Source organism: Rhipicephalus microplus, chromosome 6, assembly GCF_043290135.1.
Source record: "Rhipicephalus microplus isolate Deutch F79 chromosome 6, USDA_Rmic, whole genome shotgun sequence".
In the NCBI taxonomy this organism is placed as follows: Eukaryota; Metazoa; Arthropoda; class Arachnida; order Ixodida; family Ixodidae; genus Rhipicephalus; species Rhipicephalus microplus.
In genome coordinates, this window is record NC_134705.1 from 33,193,003 (window position 1) to 33,211,347 (window position 18,345).

Below are 18,345 nucleotides of genomic sequence, written 5' to 3' on the forward strand. Positions count from 1 at the left end.
CGCCGTCGCTCTTTTCTGATGCTTATTCGTTAAGACACCACCGCAACCTCGCTGAAATCATTGTCACTAATGTTATCGCTGATTGACCGGTCTCAGCCATTACTGAAAGGTGAAAAACCTTTTGCGGCACATTGCAGTGTCAGAAAGTTTAGCGTCGCCACACTTAACTTTTATGGTACAAAAGTTAGCGCTTCTGTTCGAAGGCATCGTCCGCCGTCGAGATGCCGAGAACAGCGTCAGAAAAGTTTGCCTTGGAAAGCTGACCGCAAGTCTTCATGCTGTCTTTTTTTCGTCTTTTTTTTTTCTCTCACTTACATTCTGCCGGTGAAGAAAAACCCGGAAAGAGTGACGCTCACAACATCCGAAATCAGCGTGTGGTGCTCGGCGCGGTTTATGTTTTCTTCATCACAACTAAACTGCAGTGAGGCACACGCGAGCACACGCCTATCATATGCTTTAGAATGCTTGTTTTAACATATTTTTTTGCTTTGTATGCGCCATAGTTTTGCCGCAATCTAACGATAAGGTTCATTGTATGAGTAGGAAGGAGGCTTTAAAAAATGTTTGCTGTATGTGTACTCAGTTTCACAGGGTAACATAAGATCGTAAGTACACCGAAATATAGTCGTTATAACCAACTAATAGTTATATCTGGGATCGCTATAGACGAGAGCACGCCTATCTCGCACCCAGGCGCTTTCGGGAGTATATCCTCGTTCTCAAAGACGCCGTAATTTGTTTGCAACTGCCAAGGCGTGCCTCGCTAGCAAGGCAAGTTGTGGCTCTGGGAGTTGAAAAAGCGAAAACGCACCTGTTCGCACTGCGCCCGCTTATAAAATATCATCTGGGCACCACTGCGTTGTCATCTGATGCGAGAACAACCAGTGCAAGAGGAATAGATTGCTGAGCACTGCCTGTGATGTTCACAGCGCATCGCAAGAATCGTGCCAGTGTGGTGCTTAGCGATTGCACAGATTTCCGTCCACAACGACAAACGCTCTGCTCCGCCGCCGTAGGATATAATCGCAATCTACAGGAAAGACTACGAGCCCAGTAAGGTGTTGATTTAATTGATTGATATGTGGGATTTAACGTCCCAAAACCACCAGCCTAGTAAGGTGTACGAGTAAGCATACTTAATCTATAAGTGGTTTCAGCCGGCGTCACCGTAGCATTTTAAAATTTTGTTCTGGCTGGCACTTTTGCATCGTGTGTGTGTTTAGACTGCCCGGCAGGGCCGGCAATTGGTACACATGCGGTGCATGACCGTAAGTAGGCGCCAGATTGTAGCGCTACATTTACGACGGCTTACAGCGCAAATTCTGCCTTGTCATAGCTAAGGCAGGCTGCAGTGCTGGTCGCGTTTCTTTCAGAAGTAGGATAATACGCAACTGAACGAGTTGCTTCCGCAGTCAGCGATGCATGTGCTGCAGACATTCCGGACTGTCGAGGAAGGTCTCCTTGGCGTTTCACATGAAATCAGCACAAAATTCCAGAAAAGGAACAGCGCGAAACATGCTTACGATCGGACTCGGGAGGTGAAGTTTAGCGTTTGATTTGCAGAGCGTCTGCTTGCTTGGCAGTTGAGGGGGTTGCTTCGCTGTGCTTGCAACAGATGGCGCCACGCACTTTTAAATATGGCAGCAAGCACTGAGCTCGCTGTGTTCTGGTGTATAAGTGAGTTGGAGTGTATCGACCAGCCTCTTTTGATTGACATCTTTTCAATACTTGGGTGAACTTCATCATTGTTCGCACTTCAGTAATCTTTTTTTTTTGTACACATTAGAGCCAAAATATATTACCCTAAACATTAGTGACGATAACTGTCCAACACAAGAAACCTTTCTTTATGTAGTATATTATCATCGTTATCAGTACCAACCTGTTGTAGGTCTGTTGCAGGACGAAGGACAGTCTCAATGATCTCAAACTTGCAGTTTCTTACTCTACATCACTCTCTGCTGTTTCGGCTGCGTTTTTCATTCCTTGGTACCCATCCTGTTGGTTTTAAAGGGGCCCTGCGACTATACGGTAAACGAAGTACAGTGGACTCCCAATAAGCGAAACTCGCCTAAACGAAAATGCCTCATTAACGGAACTAAACGGGCCCATATGGCTGGATTTCAATGTGTTGCGCAGTAAAATTCATCGGTTAATTGAAACAGTGCTTATTGGTCACCTACGGTTAAACGGCACAAACTCTAAACACAGCACAGACTCGTTCATGCCAAAGGTAGTCTCACAACCATGAAAACACCTCGAGATCGAGACAAGCTAATTCAGTAGTCATTCTCGCTTATGGCTGTGGGAGCAGAGTCGGCAAGCCAGTTGTGTGTTCGATCTATTTGTGCGGCTAAGTGCGGTGGATCATGGTGTTATTTTAGCCCAACGGAAAGAAAGTGTTCGCACCATGCACTCTTGCTTGAAAAAAAGCTGCAAATTCTTCAGGAGCTCGATCGAAGTAGCTTGCCCAAGATGGAGGTGGAGGAAAAATATATCCCGAAATCGACGCTGTCACGGATCTGGAAAGACGGAGAAATGATTGAAGGCACTGTTAAGAACAAGGCCTTTCTAAATGGATACGGATGGCGCCTTATGAACAAATAGAAAAAGTTCTTTTTCTGTGGTTCAAGGGTGCACGGAGTTCCAATTTGCCCATAAGTGGAGGAATTCTCAAACAGAAAGCTCGAGAGATCGCCATGCAAACAGGTGTTAAGAACATTGTCCTAAACGACGGATGGCTCAGCCGCTTCAAAACACGCCATGGCCTAGTCTTCAAAGCAATCTCAGGTGAGAGTGGTGCAGTCAACAGGGACATTTGCACCGACTGACAACAGGGGTGGATTAAGAAAATTTTGAGGAGGTTTGAGCCATGAGACGTCTTCACCTTCGACGAGATGGCCCTTTTTTATGAGGCGCTTCTATAAAAAACTCTCACCTTCAAAGGTGAAGCCAGTAGGAAAATGCAGTAAAGATCGTATCACTGTGCTGGTGGGTGCAAACATGGCAGAAGATGAGCAATTGAAGCTGTTGGTAATAGGAAAATAAAGGCACCCAAGTTGTTTAAGATGCGTTCGACACCTTCCCGTTGTGTACCATGGCAACGAAAAAGCGTGGACGACCATGGGCATTTTCGAAAACTGGCTTCGGGAGGAAGACGCAAGATTTATGAGGCATGGCAGGAAGGTTGTCTTCATCGTGGATAATTGCCCAGCCCACGGTCAGGTTCAAGGACTTCAAGCCATCACTCTGGAGTTCTTGCCAGTCAAGCCCGCAGGGGCGCCTGCGCAAGTAGGCGTTTGGTGTGTAGCGACACCACGGACCCAAGCTAACGGGGGAGCTTCGACTCCCTTCCACGCCTAGCCGTGCGTGGCTTTGCTGTGTCCGGGGAAAAGGGGATCCTGGGGGTTGAGCCGACGCTGGGTGATTGGACCGTTAAGGCCCCCCGGCAGAGGCAACACACCCCTTTGGCCCCAGCTTCATGTAGACGGCACCCCTGGGCTGACCCACCCAGGGGAAATCGGCCGCCGCCTTTTCCTATCTCTCTCTCTCCCTACATCTTCGTCTTTCTTACTTTTTTAGCTTTCCTGTCTACTTCTCTCTTCTGCTTACTTCCAATTTTCTCAGCGGCAAGGGTTAACCAACCCTGTGCAAATAGCCTACCTTGGCCTAGGCGCATTGGGTTATAGCAGGGTTGCACGGCTGACGTCTGCAAGCTTTCAGCATCCGCAAACTTGCAGTGTCCCCTCGTTGGGCTCTGTGGTGGGTGGCCGCCAACGCTGCTGAACAACATACAATTAGCATGCACAAAGCATTCCCTTTAATTAGTGATCATGCCTCCTCAAAGCGGGTACACACCGAAGATATCAATTTTTTTCATCTGGCCAAGACAAATCTTTCCTCATTTCCCTGTTATACACTGCCAAAAAACTAACAAGCAAGCCAGAATTGTATCCCCCTTCGTAGTGGCTAGATGCTCAACTGAAACTCTCGGTGCCGGGTACAAGGTTGGATGCCGTGTACAAGGGTACAAAAAGGAGATCTACTCCTTGAGATACTTGACAAAGACCAATTCGATAAACTGAACACCCTCACAACGTTTGGAGACACACCCATCAGTATTACGCCGCACAGGTCCATGAACTCACCTCGCGGGGTCGTATCGGACGCAGATTCGCTTGACCTGACCGAAGCTGAACTTCTGAAAGGATGGAAGAGCCAGAACGTGACAAACGTACAGTGTGTTAAGATAAGAAGAGATCAAAAAGAAATACCAACCAAACACTTAGTACTGACCTTTGCTTCGAGCGATTTGCCGGAAACCATTCAGACTGGGTATACAAAGACATCCGTGAGGCCATATATTCCCAACCCCCGCCGTTGCTTCCAATGTCAGAGATATGGCCACGGCTCGCAAAGCTGTCGTGGCTGGAAAACTTGTGCTCTGTGTGGAGTCGTGGGCCATGCGTCCGACAACTGCGAAGCACCTGCACACTGTGTGAAAGTGGTGGTAATCATGCCGCGTACTCACGTTCCTGTTCTTTCTGGAAAAAAGAAAAAGAGATCATCACTTTAGAGATAAATGAAAACATTACATTTAAAGAAGCAAGAAAAAGAGTCTCGCCATTTTATGGCCCCACATATGCTGATGCGGCGCGCCAGGGGGCAGTGTCGCTCCAGCCCTCGCCACTCCTTCGGCCTGCCATCGGCTGTGGCGCCTGCCCCCAAGGCGGCAGTAGTTGAGTCTACTCCGCCTACTATTGAACAGAGACCAGAGACACCAGGGTCCTCGGGTCTCAAGGCCTCACCTCGCCAGGTGAGGCCCAAGCTTCGAAAAACCAGCTCGCATGAGCGGGCATCCAGTGCCTCCGAGAAGGCAATGGATACGGCGGCACCCCTAGTGCCAAAAGAACGGCGCGACTCTTTGGAGCGCGCCAAGAGAACTAAAAAGCTCATAACAGGGCCTGATAATAGCCCTGTTACTTGAGCTCGACCTTTCAGCTTAAACAAGTCACTCCCTTAACGTACACACAGCACTACTTTACTTCCAATATGGAAACACAAATTATACATTGGAACGTCAGAAGACTGCTTAAGAACCTCGACGACGTACAAGAGCTTTTATACAAACACTCACCTCAAGTGCTGTGTGTACAGGAAACACACCTAAAATCCTCCAATACAAATTTTTTACATGCTTACATCATATACCGAAAGGACCGAAATGATGCTGTGGCGTCATCCGGTGGCGTAGCCATTATTATTAACCAAGGAGTAGCGTGTACACATTTACCACTCCAGACATTCCTTGAGGCGGTGGCTGTTCGAGCGGTACTTCTAAACAAACTCGTCACCATCTGCTCTTTGTATGTACCTCCCCACCAACGTCTTGAAAGACGTGAATTTCAGTCTTTAATAGACGAACTGCCTGAACCTTATTTGCTTCTTGGGGACCTAAATGCACATAGTGGACTGTGGGGCGATTCTCGCTGTGATGCATGAGGTCGTCTCATTGAACAATTTCTCTTCTCTTTCGGTGCCTGTTTGTTGGATAGGAAAGAGCCAACTTACTATGACGTTGCCAACAAAACTTACTCATCTATAGACCTCAGCATCGTATCACCTTCACTCTTACCCCTACTTAAATGGAAAATCATAAATAATCTATATGGAAGTGACCATTTTCCTGTGGTCTTGAGTTCACAAACAACATATGAATGTCCTCTACATGTTCCCAAATGGCTGATAAACAAAGCAGACTGGGAACAGTTCCATAACACTACACGTTTGAGTTGTACAGACATACGTAGGTTAAACATAGATGAAGCTGTGCAGTACTTCACAGCTTTTTTAACTGACGCAGCAGCCAAGTGCATACCGCAAACATCTGGAATGCTCGGCAAATGACACGTCCCATGGTGGAACACAGAGTGTCGTAATGCGCAAAAGAAACAGAACAGGGCATGGAGGTTGCTTCGGAACTCACCAACAGCCGAAAATCTTGACACCTTCAAGAAAATAAAGTCTCGAGGCAGGAGAACACCTCGGCAGGCCAGAAGAGAAAGCTGGCAGAAGTTTTTGTCAGGGATCAATTCATACACACAGGAGGCTAAAGTCTGGAACATGGTCGGTAGGATAGCAGGAAAACAAGTACACACACTTCCACTCGTAAACACTCGGGGTGATACCTTGGATGATCAGGCAAACTTCCTCGGTGCACACTTTGAACGGGTATCCAGCTCGTCCCACTATACTGACACTTTCCAAAAATACAGAACAAGAATAGAAAAGCAGAAACTAGAACACAAATCCACTAGATACGAGACATATAACCAAGCTTTCAGTCTAGCTGAGCTCCGAACATCTCTGAACTCTTGCAGTACTTCTGCACCAGGTTCTGACCGTGTGGTGTATGAAATGTTAAAAAACCTACCAGTCGAAACACGAAAAACCTTACTTTGTTTGTACAATGCTATCTGGTTTTCTGGCATTATCCCTACCTCCTGGAAAGAGGCTATTATTATTCCCATTTTGAAAGAGGGCAAGGACCCTTCTTTAGCTTCAAGTTATAGGCCTATTGCACTTACAAGCTGCCTGTGCAAAGTCTTCAAAAAAATGATAAACTGCCGACTTGTACATATCCTTGAAACAAACAATTTGCTCGACCCATTTAAGTGCGGGTCTCGAGAAAGTAGATCCACCACAGACCACCTTGTTCGTATCGAGGCACAGATCAGAGACGCCTTCGTCCATAAACAATATTTTCTCTCTGTGTTCCTCGATATCGAAAAGGCTTATGATACAACATGGCGTTTTGGAATTCTAAGAGACCTGTCCCACCTTGGTGTGCGCGGAAGAATGTTTCATATAATCGAAAGTTACCTGTCAAACCGGAAATTCTGTGTCCGTGTGGGCAGTGTTCTCTCCCAAACATTTGTCCAGGAAACAGGCGTGCCACAAGGTGGTGTGCTTAGTTGCACACTTTTTATTATCAAAATGAATTCTTTGCACTTGTCCATCCTCCGCAATATGTTCTATTGTACATATGTCGACGACGTTCAGCTTGGCTTCAAGTCATGCAACTTGGCAATGTGTGAGCGGCAGGTTCAGCTGGGTTTAAACAAGGTCTCCAAATGGGCAGATGAAAACGGATTTCGACTTGACTCACAAAAAAGCACGTGTGTCTTGTTCTCTTGAAAGAGAGGCATGCACTCGGAACCTGACATTCGACTGAACGGGCAACGTCTGTCCGTCAAAGCCGAGCATAAATTCTTAGGCTTAATCTTGGACAACAAGTTGACCTTCGTACCGCACATAAGGTATTTAAAAACAAAATGTTTAAAAGCCATGAGTGTTATAAAAGTGTTGTCACGTACTACTTGGGGTAGTGATAGGCAATGCCTCATGAATCTGTATCGAAGCCTCATTCACACCCGCTTAGGTTATGGGGCCGTTGTTTATCAGTCTGCAACTCAAAGTGCTTTGAAGATGCTGGACCCTGTGCACCATTTGTGCATCCGCCTTTCTACGGGTGCTTTTCGCGCCAGCCCCGTAGAAAGCCTTCATGTTGAGTCAAATGAGTGGTCGCTTCATCTGCAGAGAACTTATATGTCCTTTGTTTATTTCCTTAATGTGAAAGCAGATAAGAAGCACCCCTCATACTCTACTACTAATGATTTGCCGAGCTCATTTCTGTTTCAAAACAGGCCTTCGATGAGGCAGCCCTTCTCAGTTCGTCTGAAAAGTCTAGCTGAGGAAACTGGAGTCTCACTAGAAGACAGTTTAGTGGCTCCTGTAGCATATCCGCCACCGTGGCAATGGCAGACTATAGACTGCGATGTGTTCTTTCTAGAAGTTACAAAACATGTGCCTATTGCCCATATCCGAACATACTTCCTCGAACTTCAACACAAATACACACGTCCTGAGTTCTTTACAGATGCCTCCAAGTCCAACTCCTCTGTGTCCTACGCTGCTGTCGGCCCATCCTTTTCGGATGCTGGCCCTCTACATCCAGGCACAAGTATCTTCACAGTGGAAGCTTACGTGATACTTGTGGCAGCTAAACACATCAAACAATTACAAATACAAAAAGCAGTAATTTATACAGACTCCCTCAGTGTGGTAATGGCTCTGCACAGTCTTAAAAAATAAAAAAACCCGGTCCTTGTCTCACTTTACTCCATTTTATGCACACTCTACACACTCAAACAACATGTTGTTGTGTGCTGGGTGCCAGGGCACCGTGAGATCCAAGGCAACGTGAGGGCGGATCAGCTCGGTGCATCCGTCCACAAAAACACTGCCCCTACACCCATATTAATCCCGGCCCTTGATCTTAAGCCGTCTCTCAAGAGAAACCTCAGGGACTACTGGCAGAGCAAGTGGGATACACACACACAAAACAAACTACACATTATTAAGCCACACCTTGGTCATTGGCTGCCAATATCAAAATCGCGTCATACAGAGATAATACTAACGAGACTGAGGATAGGACACACATACACGACACACACATATCTTTTGTCCGGTGGTGATCCACCATTGTGTGACAGATGTGGTGAAGCATTAACAGTCCTTCACATATTAATTCAGTCCAAAGACTTAGAAACTCTAAGAAAACAGCATTTTCCATTACCCTACCGACAACATATACCTTTACACCCTGCAATGTTCATTGGTAGGGAACCGCTTTTTAGTTATAAATCATTGTTAGTGTTTTTAAAAGAAATTCATAATTTTCATATCATATACCCGGGCATTCCATAGCACGACCTCTCCAGAGAGGTTTTCGCTGCGGTGGCTACACAACAAAGCACTTGCCTCACGGGCTTTGGATGCAAGGGTATGAACAAGTGAGGCACTTGTGCTAATGCCATACATGTCCACCATCGTTTTTATTATCACCAACTTTTGTCATCTATTCGCACCACATACACCTGTCACGGCATGGTCATGATTTTATTACTTGTATGTTTTTACCCGCCTTACCGTGAGGAATTTTATGGCCCTTATACAGCCGCTAATCACAATCGTTGTCCACATTCCTTGGCCCATGAACTGGCGCTCTTTGGCCATCAAATGGCCCTTGCATCAAAAAACACCATATATCATCATCATCATTCTTGCCAGTCAATGCAACGGCAGTAATCCAGCCGATGGATCAAGGGGTTATTCAGACAATTGCTCCATCAAATGCTGCTTAGAGCAGGCAGCGAGAAGTTCTACAGCATAGATTTATTGGCGGTAATCCACATTTTGGCCTGTGCCTGAGAGCAAGTGAAGGCAACAACAATACACAGATGCTTTCACAGTGGTAGCTTTCAAGCCCAAGAAAGCAGTACCTGATGAAGAAGAAAGCCCTGCTGATGCCGACATTGAGACAGTATTCAGTCAGGTCATGCCCTCTGCCCCTTTCACGCTGCAGGACAGCGAATCAATTGATGAAAATGTTTGTACCTGTCGTCAAGAGACTGTTGAGGAAATTATTGCTGAAGTTCAAGATGAGAATTAACCTTTCAGCGATGAATGTGATGATAGTTTGTCAGGCATGGGTGCGTATTTTGTGAAAAATCAACTAAAGCTTGCCAAACAAACCACTCTGCTCCCCTTATTTTATCCTACTCATCCACATGAGATGAGCAAGGTGAGATTTGTGCAATTTGAATAAAGGTCTTGGTTCACTAAATAAGTGTACTTTGCTTGAATGAAACTTCTGATAAATGACGAGTTCTGTTTAGGAGGAGTTGACTGTAGTCCGGTATATACAAACCAACCTTGTAGTTGTCTTTTGCTCTGGTGAATTTTTTTGCCCATATAACACATGTAAATCTACAGAAATTTACAGAAAATGTTACATAAGGATAAGGTTGATTTGTGAATACATTTAAACCACCTTCGTCGCAATACAGTGATGTTCTGCGGAAGAGCGTATTGTCACGTTTCTGACGACAAACTTGATATAATGGGCTCGTTGAGTCGACTAGCCAAGCAGCAGCTTAGATAGATTGTCCTTGTCCTCTTTCACTCATGCATCTCACTAAAGCACACCATATGGCACTAGTCGCCCCTTTTGAAAGCATCGACTCAATGCACGTAAAAAAAATATGAAGGCATACACACGCAGATATAGAGAACCAAAAGAGGGAGAGTGCCAGTACTCACAGTGCAAGTAAAGAAGTTTTGTCAACACTTGCCCCAAGCGCAACACAGGAGAACACATAAAAACACAGGAGAACACAAACAGCAGCAGCAACGCAATGCCACGACTTGTCGTAACACGTAGGGCTTCAGCCGAACGACATGCACGGTTTCGGGCTGAAGCTGTCGACGAGAAGACGCTGCGCCGTCCGGAAATACCTCGTAGGTAACATCTGTGACTCGCCTAAGAACCTTGTACGGTCCAAAATAACGGCTTAGGAGTTTTTCGGATTAGCCTGGTCGCCGGACAGGGATCCACACCCACACTCGGTCTCCAGGGTGGTAGGTGACATTTCGATGGCGGAGGTTGTAACGTCGTGCGTCTGCATCTTGTTGGTGACTGGTGTTTATGCGGGCTAGCTGACGAGCTTCTTCGGCGTATTGAGTGTATTGCCCAGCGTCTTGAGCAAGTTCATTGCTTTGGTCACACGGAAGCATGGCATCGAGCATGGTTCGCACGTTGCGTCCGTAAACAAGTCGGAAAGGCGGAAATCGCGTTGTTTCTTGCGTTGCCGTATTGTAAGCAAACGTGATTTATGGAAGAATCTCGTCCCAGGTTTTGTGTTGTATGTCCACGTACATTGACAGCATGTCTGCTATGGTCATGTTAAGCCTCTTTCTCAGTCCATTGGATTGCGGCTGATAAGTCATCGTTTTTCGATGACTTGTGCAGCTGAATTTAAAAATGTCATCCATCATTCGTGCTAAACAACGTCCCTGTGTCCGTAATCACGCATGATGGGGCACCATGCCGTAGGACGATTTGGTGCACGAATAACTGCACAACTTCACAGGCCGTGCCATGGGGTAACACTTTTGTTTCAGCATAACAAGTACGATAATCTGTCGCAACTATAATCCATTTGTTCCCAGAGAACGACAAAGGAAAGGTCCGAGAAGGTCCATTCCCACGAGGTCAAACGGTGTCCATGGTGGTGCGATCGGCTGGAGCAGGCTCGCGGGTCAGGCAGGGTCTTGCGACGCTGGCACTCACGGCAGCCTTTCACATAGCAATGTGCCCTAGTTGATAGTCGCGGCCTGTAATACTGTTGGCATACTCTGGTGAGAGTTCGCGAATAGCCCAAATGTCCTGATGTGGGCTTGTGGCACGCAAGGAGGATCTCATCACGCATGTCGGTAGGAACAATGAGTAGGAAGGCTTTGTCGCTACCATGGGCATTTTTCTTGTAAAGAATGCCTCTTCTTAAACAAAAAGAGACAGCTCGCGAGCAATGTGTTGAGGGACCTGAGAGTTCCGGCCTTCCAGGGAATCAATAGCTGGGCGTAATTCTTGGTCTGTCCGCTGTTTTGACTTGAATTCGCAATCTCTAACTGCTCCGAGAAAGCCATCTTCATCCTCGTAGCCCCTGACAGCGTGTCCCACAGGCGCTCCAGAAAGCGTGTTGGCATCTACGTGTTTGCGCCCTGACCTGTACACAATCTTAATGTCGAACTCCTGCAAACACAAACTCCACTGAGCGAGACGGCCAGATGGATCTCTGAGATTGGCCGGCCAGCAGAGCGAGTGGTGGTCAGTCACCACTTTGAAGGGACGACCGTAGAGGTAAGGCTGAAATTTGGTCGTTGCCCACACGACTGCGAGGCATTCTTTTTCTGATGTAGAATAGTTGGTCTCGGCTTGAGAAAGAGTACGACTGGCGTAAGCTAATACATGCTCAACGCCGCCGTGTTGTTGTACAAGGGCAGCGCCAAGTACGACGTTGCTGGCATCTGTATGAATTTCTGTACCAGTGTCCTCATCGAAATGGGCAAGAACAGGGGCTATTTGGATTCTCTGTCGTAGCTCTGTGAACGCTGTATCTTGTTCTGCGCTCCAAGTAAAGGGCACGTCAACTCGGGTGAGTCGTGTAAGAGGTTCAGCTATCTTCGAGAAGTTGGCGATAAATCGGCGATAATACTGTCACGGGGTCGTGACGTGACCGAAGACAGGAGACTTTATGTTGGGATTTAACTGTTTATTTGGGCGAACCTGTGCCTGGTAAACGGAAAGTCCGATTACAGTAGCAGTCTTGCACAGATAGCAGTGAACGAAACGTCAGCCGTGGATCAACTACTGACAAGTGGCGAAGTGCGTCGGCATTTATACTCCTGGCATCGAAGGTTCTAGCGTTATCGCTGGCGGTGATGTAGGTTCCGGAATAATCTGTACAGTTCGCAGAGTGGGCGTGATCTTATCGAAATGATCTACTACAGTCCTGAAGCTTCTCGAAAACTGCAGGCACTGTTTGCGCTGAGAATTGTGTAGTGTATTGGGGCGATAACGAAACTTGAGAAATAAAACGTGGCATTGCCCTGCTCTGAAAAAGGCATCGTCCCGATGCTTTAAATAAAGATAAAGGTACAATAAATAAATTACGATACAGCAATAATACAAAAAACACTGTTTCTGTTTGTTAACGCGCATGAAACGGCTTGAGGTGAGCGACATGGACGACTCCCGGTCGCGGTCGGCGTCGTTGAGAGTGATGCCGTCGGGGACAGCCTCGTAATCACATGGGCCGAAACGTCGAACCATCTTGTACGGTCCGAAGTACTGTCGTAGAAGCTTTTCACTTAGTCCACGTCGGCGTAATGGCGTCCACACCTAAACACGGTCACCGGGCAGGTATTCCACGAAGCGTCGTTGAAGATTGTAACGGCGGTTGTCGGTCATCTGTTGATTCTAGATACGGAGACGCGCGAGTTGTTGGGCCTCTTCGGTGCGTTGAAGGTACTCACTCACATCGAGGTTTTTTCGATAGTGACGTTGGGTAACATGGCATCGAGCGTCGTTGCCGGGCTCCTTTCATAGACCAATTTGTATAGAGATATCTGCGTCTTCTCCTGCACCGCCGTGTTGTATGTGAAGGTCACGTATGGAAGAATGGTGTCCCTCGTCTTGTGTTTTACATCGATGTACATTGCCAGCATGTCGGCGATCGTCTTGTTTAGCTGCTCGGTGAGGCCGTTGGTCTGTGTGTGGTACGCTGTCGTCCGGCGGTGGTTTGTCTGGCTGTATGCCAAGATCGCTTGAGTTAGGTCAGCAGTAAATGCCGTTCCTCTGTCGGTGATGAAGACCTCCAGGGCGCCGTGACGCAGGACGATATTTTCGACGAAGAACTTAGCTACCTCGGATGCACTCCCTTTGGGTTAGGGCTTCTGTCTCGGCGTAGCAGGTGAGGTAGTTGGTAGCTACCACGATCCACTTGTTTCCGAAAGGCGACGTCAGGAATGGCTCCAGTAGGTCCATACCAATCTGCTGGAATGGTCGGCGAGATGGTTCAATTGGCTGCAGAAGTCCCGCTGGCCTTGTCGGCGGTGTCTTGCTTCGCTGACAGTCCCGGCATGTCCTCACATAACGAGTGATGTCGGTGGTAAGACGTGGCCAGTAGTACCTTTCTTGTATCCTCGCGAGCGTGCGAGAAACAACGAAGTGCCCTGCCGTCGGATCGTTGTGCAGAGCCTGCAGGAGTTTCGGTCGCAGAGATGATGGCACCACAAGGAGGTACTTGGCTCAAAGCGGTGAAAAGTTTTTCTTTTGGAGAAGACTGTTTCGCAGGAAGAACGACGCAAGTGCGCGCTTGAATACCTTCGGGACTTCGACGGTCCTGCCTTCGGGGTATTATATTAGGGCCTTAATTTCCGGGTCGGCCCACTGTCGTAGTTATCATTCCCAAGAAGTAGTTGTCATCCGGGTCGTCGGGCGGTGGCTGGTCGACAGGCGCACGAGAGAGACAGTCGGCGTCAGAGTGTTTCTTGCCGGACTTGTAAACGACGGTAATGTCATATTCTTGAAGTCTCAGGCTCCATCGTACGAGATGACCTGAAGGGTCCTTCAAGGTGGCTAGCCAACACAAGGCGTGGTGGTTGCTCACAACTTTGAAAGGCCTGCTGTAGAGGTAGGGGCAAAATTTCGACGTAGCCCAGATGATGGCAAGGCACTCCTTTTCTGTTGTGGAATGATTGGCTTCTGCTTTGGATAGCGATCGGCTGGTGTAACTATTAACCCTTTCAAGTCCGTCAGCCCTCTGCACAAGAACGGTGCCAAGACCTACGCTCCTTGCGTCAGTGTGTATTTCTGTCTCGGCGACTTCGGCGAAATGGGCAAGAAACGGAGGCGTCTGGAGGCGATGTTTAAGCTCCTGAAAAGTGTGTTGCTGTGGCATTTCTCACTTGAACTCCATGTCCGCCTTGGTAAGGTTAGTGAACGGATTGGCGATGCCGGCGTAGTTTTTCACAAACCGCTTATAAGAGGCGCACAGGCCCAGAAATCGGCGCACCTCCTTATTGTCAGTGGGCGGCCAGAAGTTGGCGATGGCGGCTGTTTTCTGTGGATCTGGGCGAACTCCAGACTTGCTAATCATGTGCGTCAGAAACAAGAGCTCATCGTACGCAAATCTGTACTTTTCTGGCTTCAGTGTGAGTCCAGACGTCTTGATGGCTTGAAGCACAGCTTCAAGGCTCCGGAGGTGCTCGTCAAAACTCGACGAAAACACGACGACGCCCATGTACACAAGGCAAGTTTGCCACGTCAATCCTGTCAGTACTGTATTCATAACGCGTTGAAAAGTTGCTGGCGCTGAGCAAAGACCGAAGGGCATCACCTTAAACTCGAAGAGGCCGTCCGGTGTTTTAAACGCAGTCTTCTCGGTCTCTTTCGTCGACTTCGATTTCCCAATAGCCAGTCTTGAGGTCCATTTACGAAAACTACTTGGCGTTATGGAGCCGATCAAGTGCGTTGTCTATTCTTGGGAGAGGATACACGTCCTTTCTTGTGATTTTGTTCAGGCGGCAATAATCGACGCAGAAACGTAGGGTCCCATCCTTTTTCTTCACTAACACCATGGGGGGGACGCCCATGGACTCTTGGACGGCTGGATGATGTCATTCTGCAGCATTTCATCAACTTGTCTCTTCATGGCCTCACGTTCTCGGGTCGAAACCCTGTGCAAACTCTGATGGAGTGGTCTGGCATTTCTTCGGTTATGATGTGATGTTTTGTGATTGGGGTCTGCCGAATTTTCGATGTCGACGAAAAGCAATCTTCGTATTGCAGGAGCAGGGCCTTGAACTGTTCTTGCTTATGGTTCGGAAGTCTTATGCATCGCTGGATAACTAATGTCTGCTGACGAAGCTGAGGTGTTCGAGCAGCATCGCGTATTTCCGCCCTCTTCCCACATTTGCTGCTGCAGTCTTCCAGGACATATCTCCAGGTATTGAAACCGCCGACGATCATTTTCTGAGGCGGGGCCACCAGCATCCTACCAGGCCAATCATCGAGACTTCGCCCCGTCATGGGCAACACGCTTGGCAGCCAATTCAGTGAAGAAAACTTCCAAAACTCGTCACCAGCATCTGACCGCAGCTTGATGCCTCCGCCTGCCACACGAGCCCTGCGTTCTTTGTCACGGCGGTGGTGCCTTCTATTCTCACATCCGGACAACTAGGCAGTGCGGCCGATGGGGTGAGTTCGCTGGATACTGTACGTTGCCAAAAGATATTTCTCCGACAGCCTTTGTGCTCAAAAACAAAGTTCATGTGCGTGCGGATGGTGTTCAAACTATGGCTCTTGTAGACGCTGGGACAACGATTATGGTGATGAGCCTGAATTTCAAAGGTTTACTTGGACAAAAAGTGGTGTTTCGCTGGAACAATATGATGACATTTAGTAGTGTTAGTGGTAACGCGTTATGCCCGGTTGGTGTTCGCACTGCCAATCAATGTTTTTGTGGCACAGTATTCACCACTGAATTCGCCATTATTCTTAAATCGACGCATAATGTTATTTTAGGGATAGATATTTTGCGGGAGTGCGGTGCAACTGTGGACTGTTGAAGTGGGGAGCCATCGGTAAACGACAAAATGATGACTGAACTTGTTGAAAGCTGTGCACGCTAAGAAAGTATCTCCTGTGTTGCAGAGTATGTTGTCGTGTCCGCACAATCTAGCATCTGGGTTCCTGTCATTTCTTCTGGCACCATTACCACAACATTTGAAGCCGCAGCGAAACCGCTTCACTAGGCCTGTGCCAAGAAGAATGTTTTAGTGCAGCATTGCTTAGTGGCAATAGTTGAAGGACGTTCTGAATTATGGACGATAAATTGCATGTCCCAACCTATATTTCTACCTTCTGGCATGAAGCTAGTGCTGTTCAGGGAGGAAGCACCAACTTTACTGACTGTACTCGAAGCTTCTGCAGACGATTCCCTCCATCCGTGCTCTTCGAACTAGAATGTAAATTAGATGGTGAGAGAGTCACATAGCACCAGTTAGCGCCACACGCTACTCAGTGATTTAACCAAGCACTGTCAAGTGTTTGACTTCTTTCTAAACGATATCAGATTTGGGTGCACGTTAAAGAACCCCAGGTGGTCTAAATTTCCGGAGCCCTCCACTACGGCGTCTCTCATAATCATATGGTGGTTTTGGGACGTTAAACCTCACAAACCAATCAATCAATCAATCTTTCTAAACGATAAAACTTCCCTGATTGCAACTTCTTGAGTCTGGGATCATATTAATACAGGGTCAGTATATCCTATACAACAGAAGCCGTACCGCTATTACTAGGGGAACGTAAAATAATTGGTGAGCAAGTCCGGGAAATTTTGCAGGATGCTTCGAATATTCGAACGAATAGTTGAGTATTCGAATTCGCTCCGATTCGAATTAAAAGAATTTAAATTATCGAATATTTTCGAAGTATTCACAATGAACGAATAGATGTATATTAGTCTGCATGTAGTTGCCTGTAAAGGTGAGCTTACTGCAATGTAGGAGTGATAAGCCATGAAAGCACCTATTTAAGTGAAATTCGCTTTGCCGCTAAGTGCCCATTTAAATTTCAAGGGGCCCTGCAACACTTAAAAGCATGGTCAGAAAACGCTGCCGCTCAGTAGTCGAGGCTACCGGTAACACGCGAGGCAAATATTATAGCGCAGCACGTGTCCTGTAATTCACAATAAATTCTCAAAGCTAAAAATTGCTTTCTTTCCTCGGCAAGTGACACCACAAGCTCAAAAATTCCTTGTCACAGCCAATAAATAATATACGACTTTGGTCACAGCTATTGGCTGAATTGAGCATGGTGTGTTTGTCGTTACCGGGGCAGCCACGGGAGGCCACAGCTTGTCCACGAGTACATGCACGATCGCACTGAAAAGCTGAGCATTTGGAGAAAAAAATATTCGTGCTCAAGGTCGCGAGACGCATGTGACGTATTTTCTTTCACTGTGCCATTGCTCTCTGCTTAGTAGCTTCCAGCTATTTCGTAGGGATGAGAAGAGAGATGGCAATTGCAGCGTACGACAAATTTTTGGAACTCCACTCCTACTGGACTGATTCTAGAAACTTTGTGGCGGTAAATTTGTGAGGCAACATGCATGTTTACTGGCTCCATGGCTACTTGAAAAAGTGTTGCAGGGCCCCTTTAAAAGAACATGTTACCCTCAAATCAATTCTTTATTTCATTAAGCTTGTTATGACCACTTATATGTTCCAAGTATAATAAATTTTAAAGCATTAAGTATCTTACAGGTTATCACTCACATCCTATCAGAACTACTACTCAAGGCTGTTTCGACTTCCTTTGAACAAACAAAAATTGCATTTGCATACAGTCCCTATTTCAATTCAAAAGAAATTTTGTGCTGGTTAGTGTAGTTACGATAAATATTCCTCTTTTTTTTTATATGTCATACTATTCGAATTCGATTCGAAATTATTCGATCAAAATCACAATTCGCTTCAAATTCGCTTTGAACCTAAAATTCACTATTCGCACAAGCCTAATTGTAATCTGTAGACAGTTTCCCCAAGGAGCCAATTGCTGTTGGCTGCGAAATTGCATGAATGCGAAGTGACTCGGTGGACTCGTCGCAGTGTACGCATTCTCTTTTTTGTTTGCTCATGCATGATGGCATGGGAGCCCGAAAAGCAGGGCATTCGAGATTCGCAACCCACTAATGTATTTTTGACGTTTTTGGTTATAGAATACGCATCTCGGAGGCTACAGTTTTTCTTGCTGTTACAAAGCCTCTAGTGCCATCGCCAAGATATCAGTGGTAATGTACATGGTCATTTGCGAACAGAGTTGTCACTTTTGGCTTGTGCACTTCAGTAGTTCTCGCTTGATTACTGCTG

At 46.9% G+C, this 18,345-nt stretch overlaps 1 protein-coding gene across 4 annotated transcripts in view; it reads left to right on the forward strand.

Moving 5' to 3' along the window:
* The window catches only part of LOC119167684 (uncharacterized), a 276,153-nt gene that overhangs the window by 113,582 nt on the left and 144,226 nt on the right, over positions 1-18,345 (forward strand). The gene's annotated exons all lie outside the window — the stretch shown is intronic.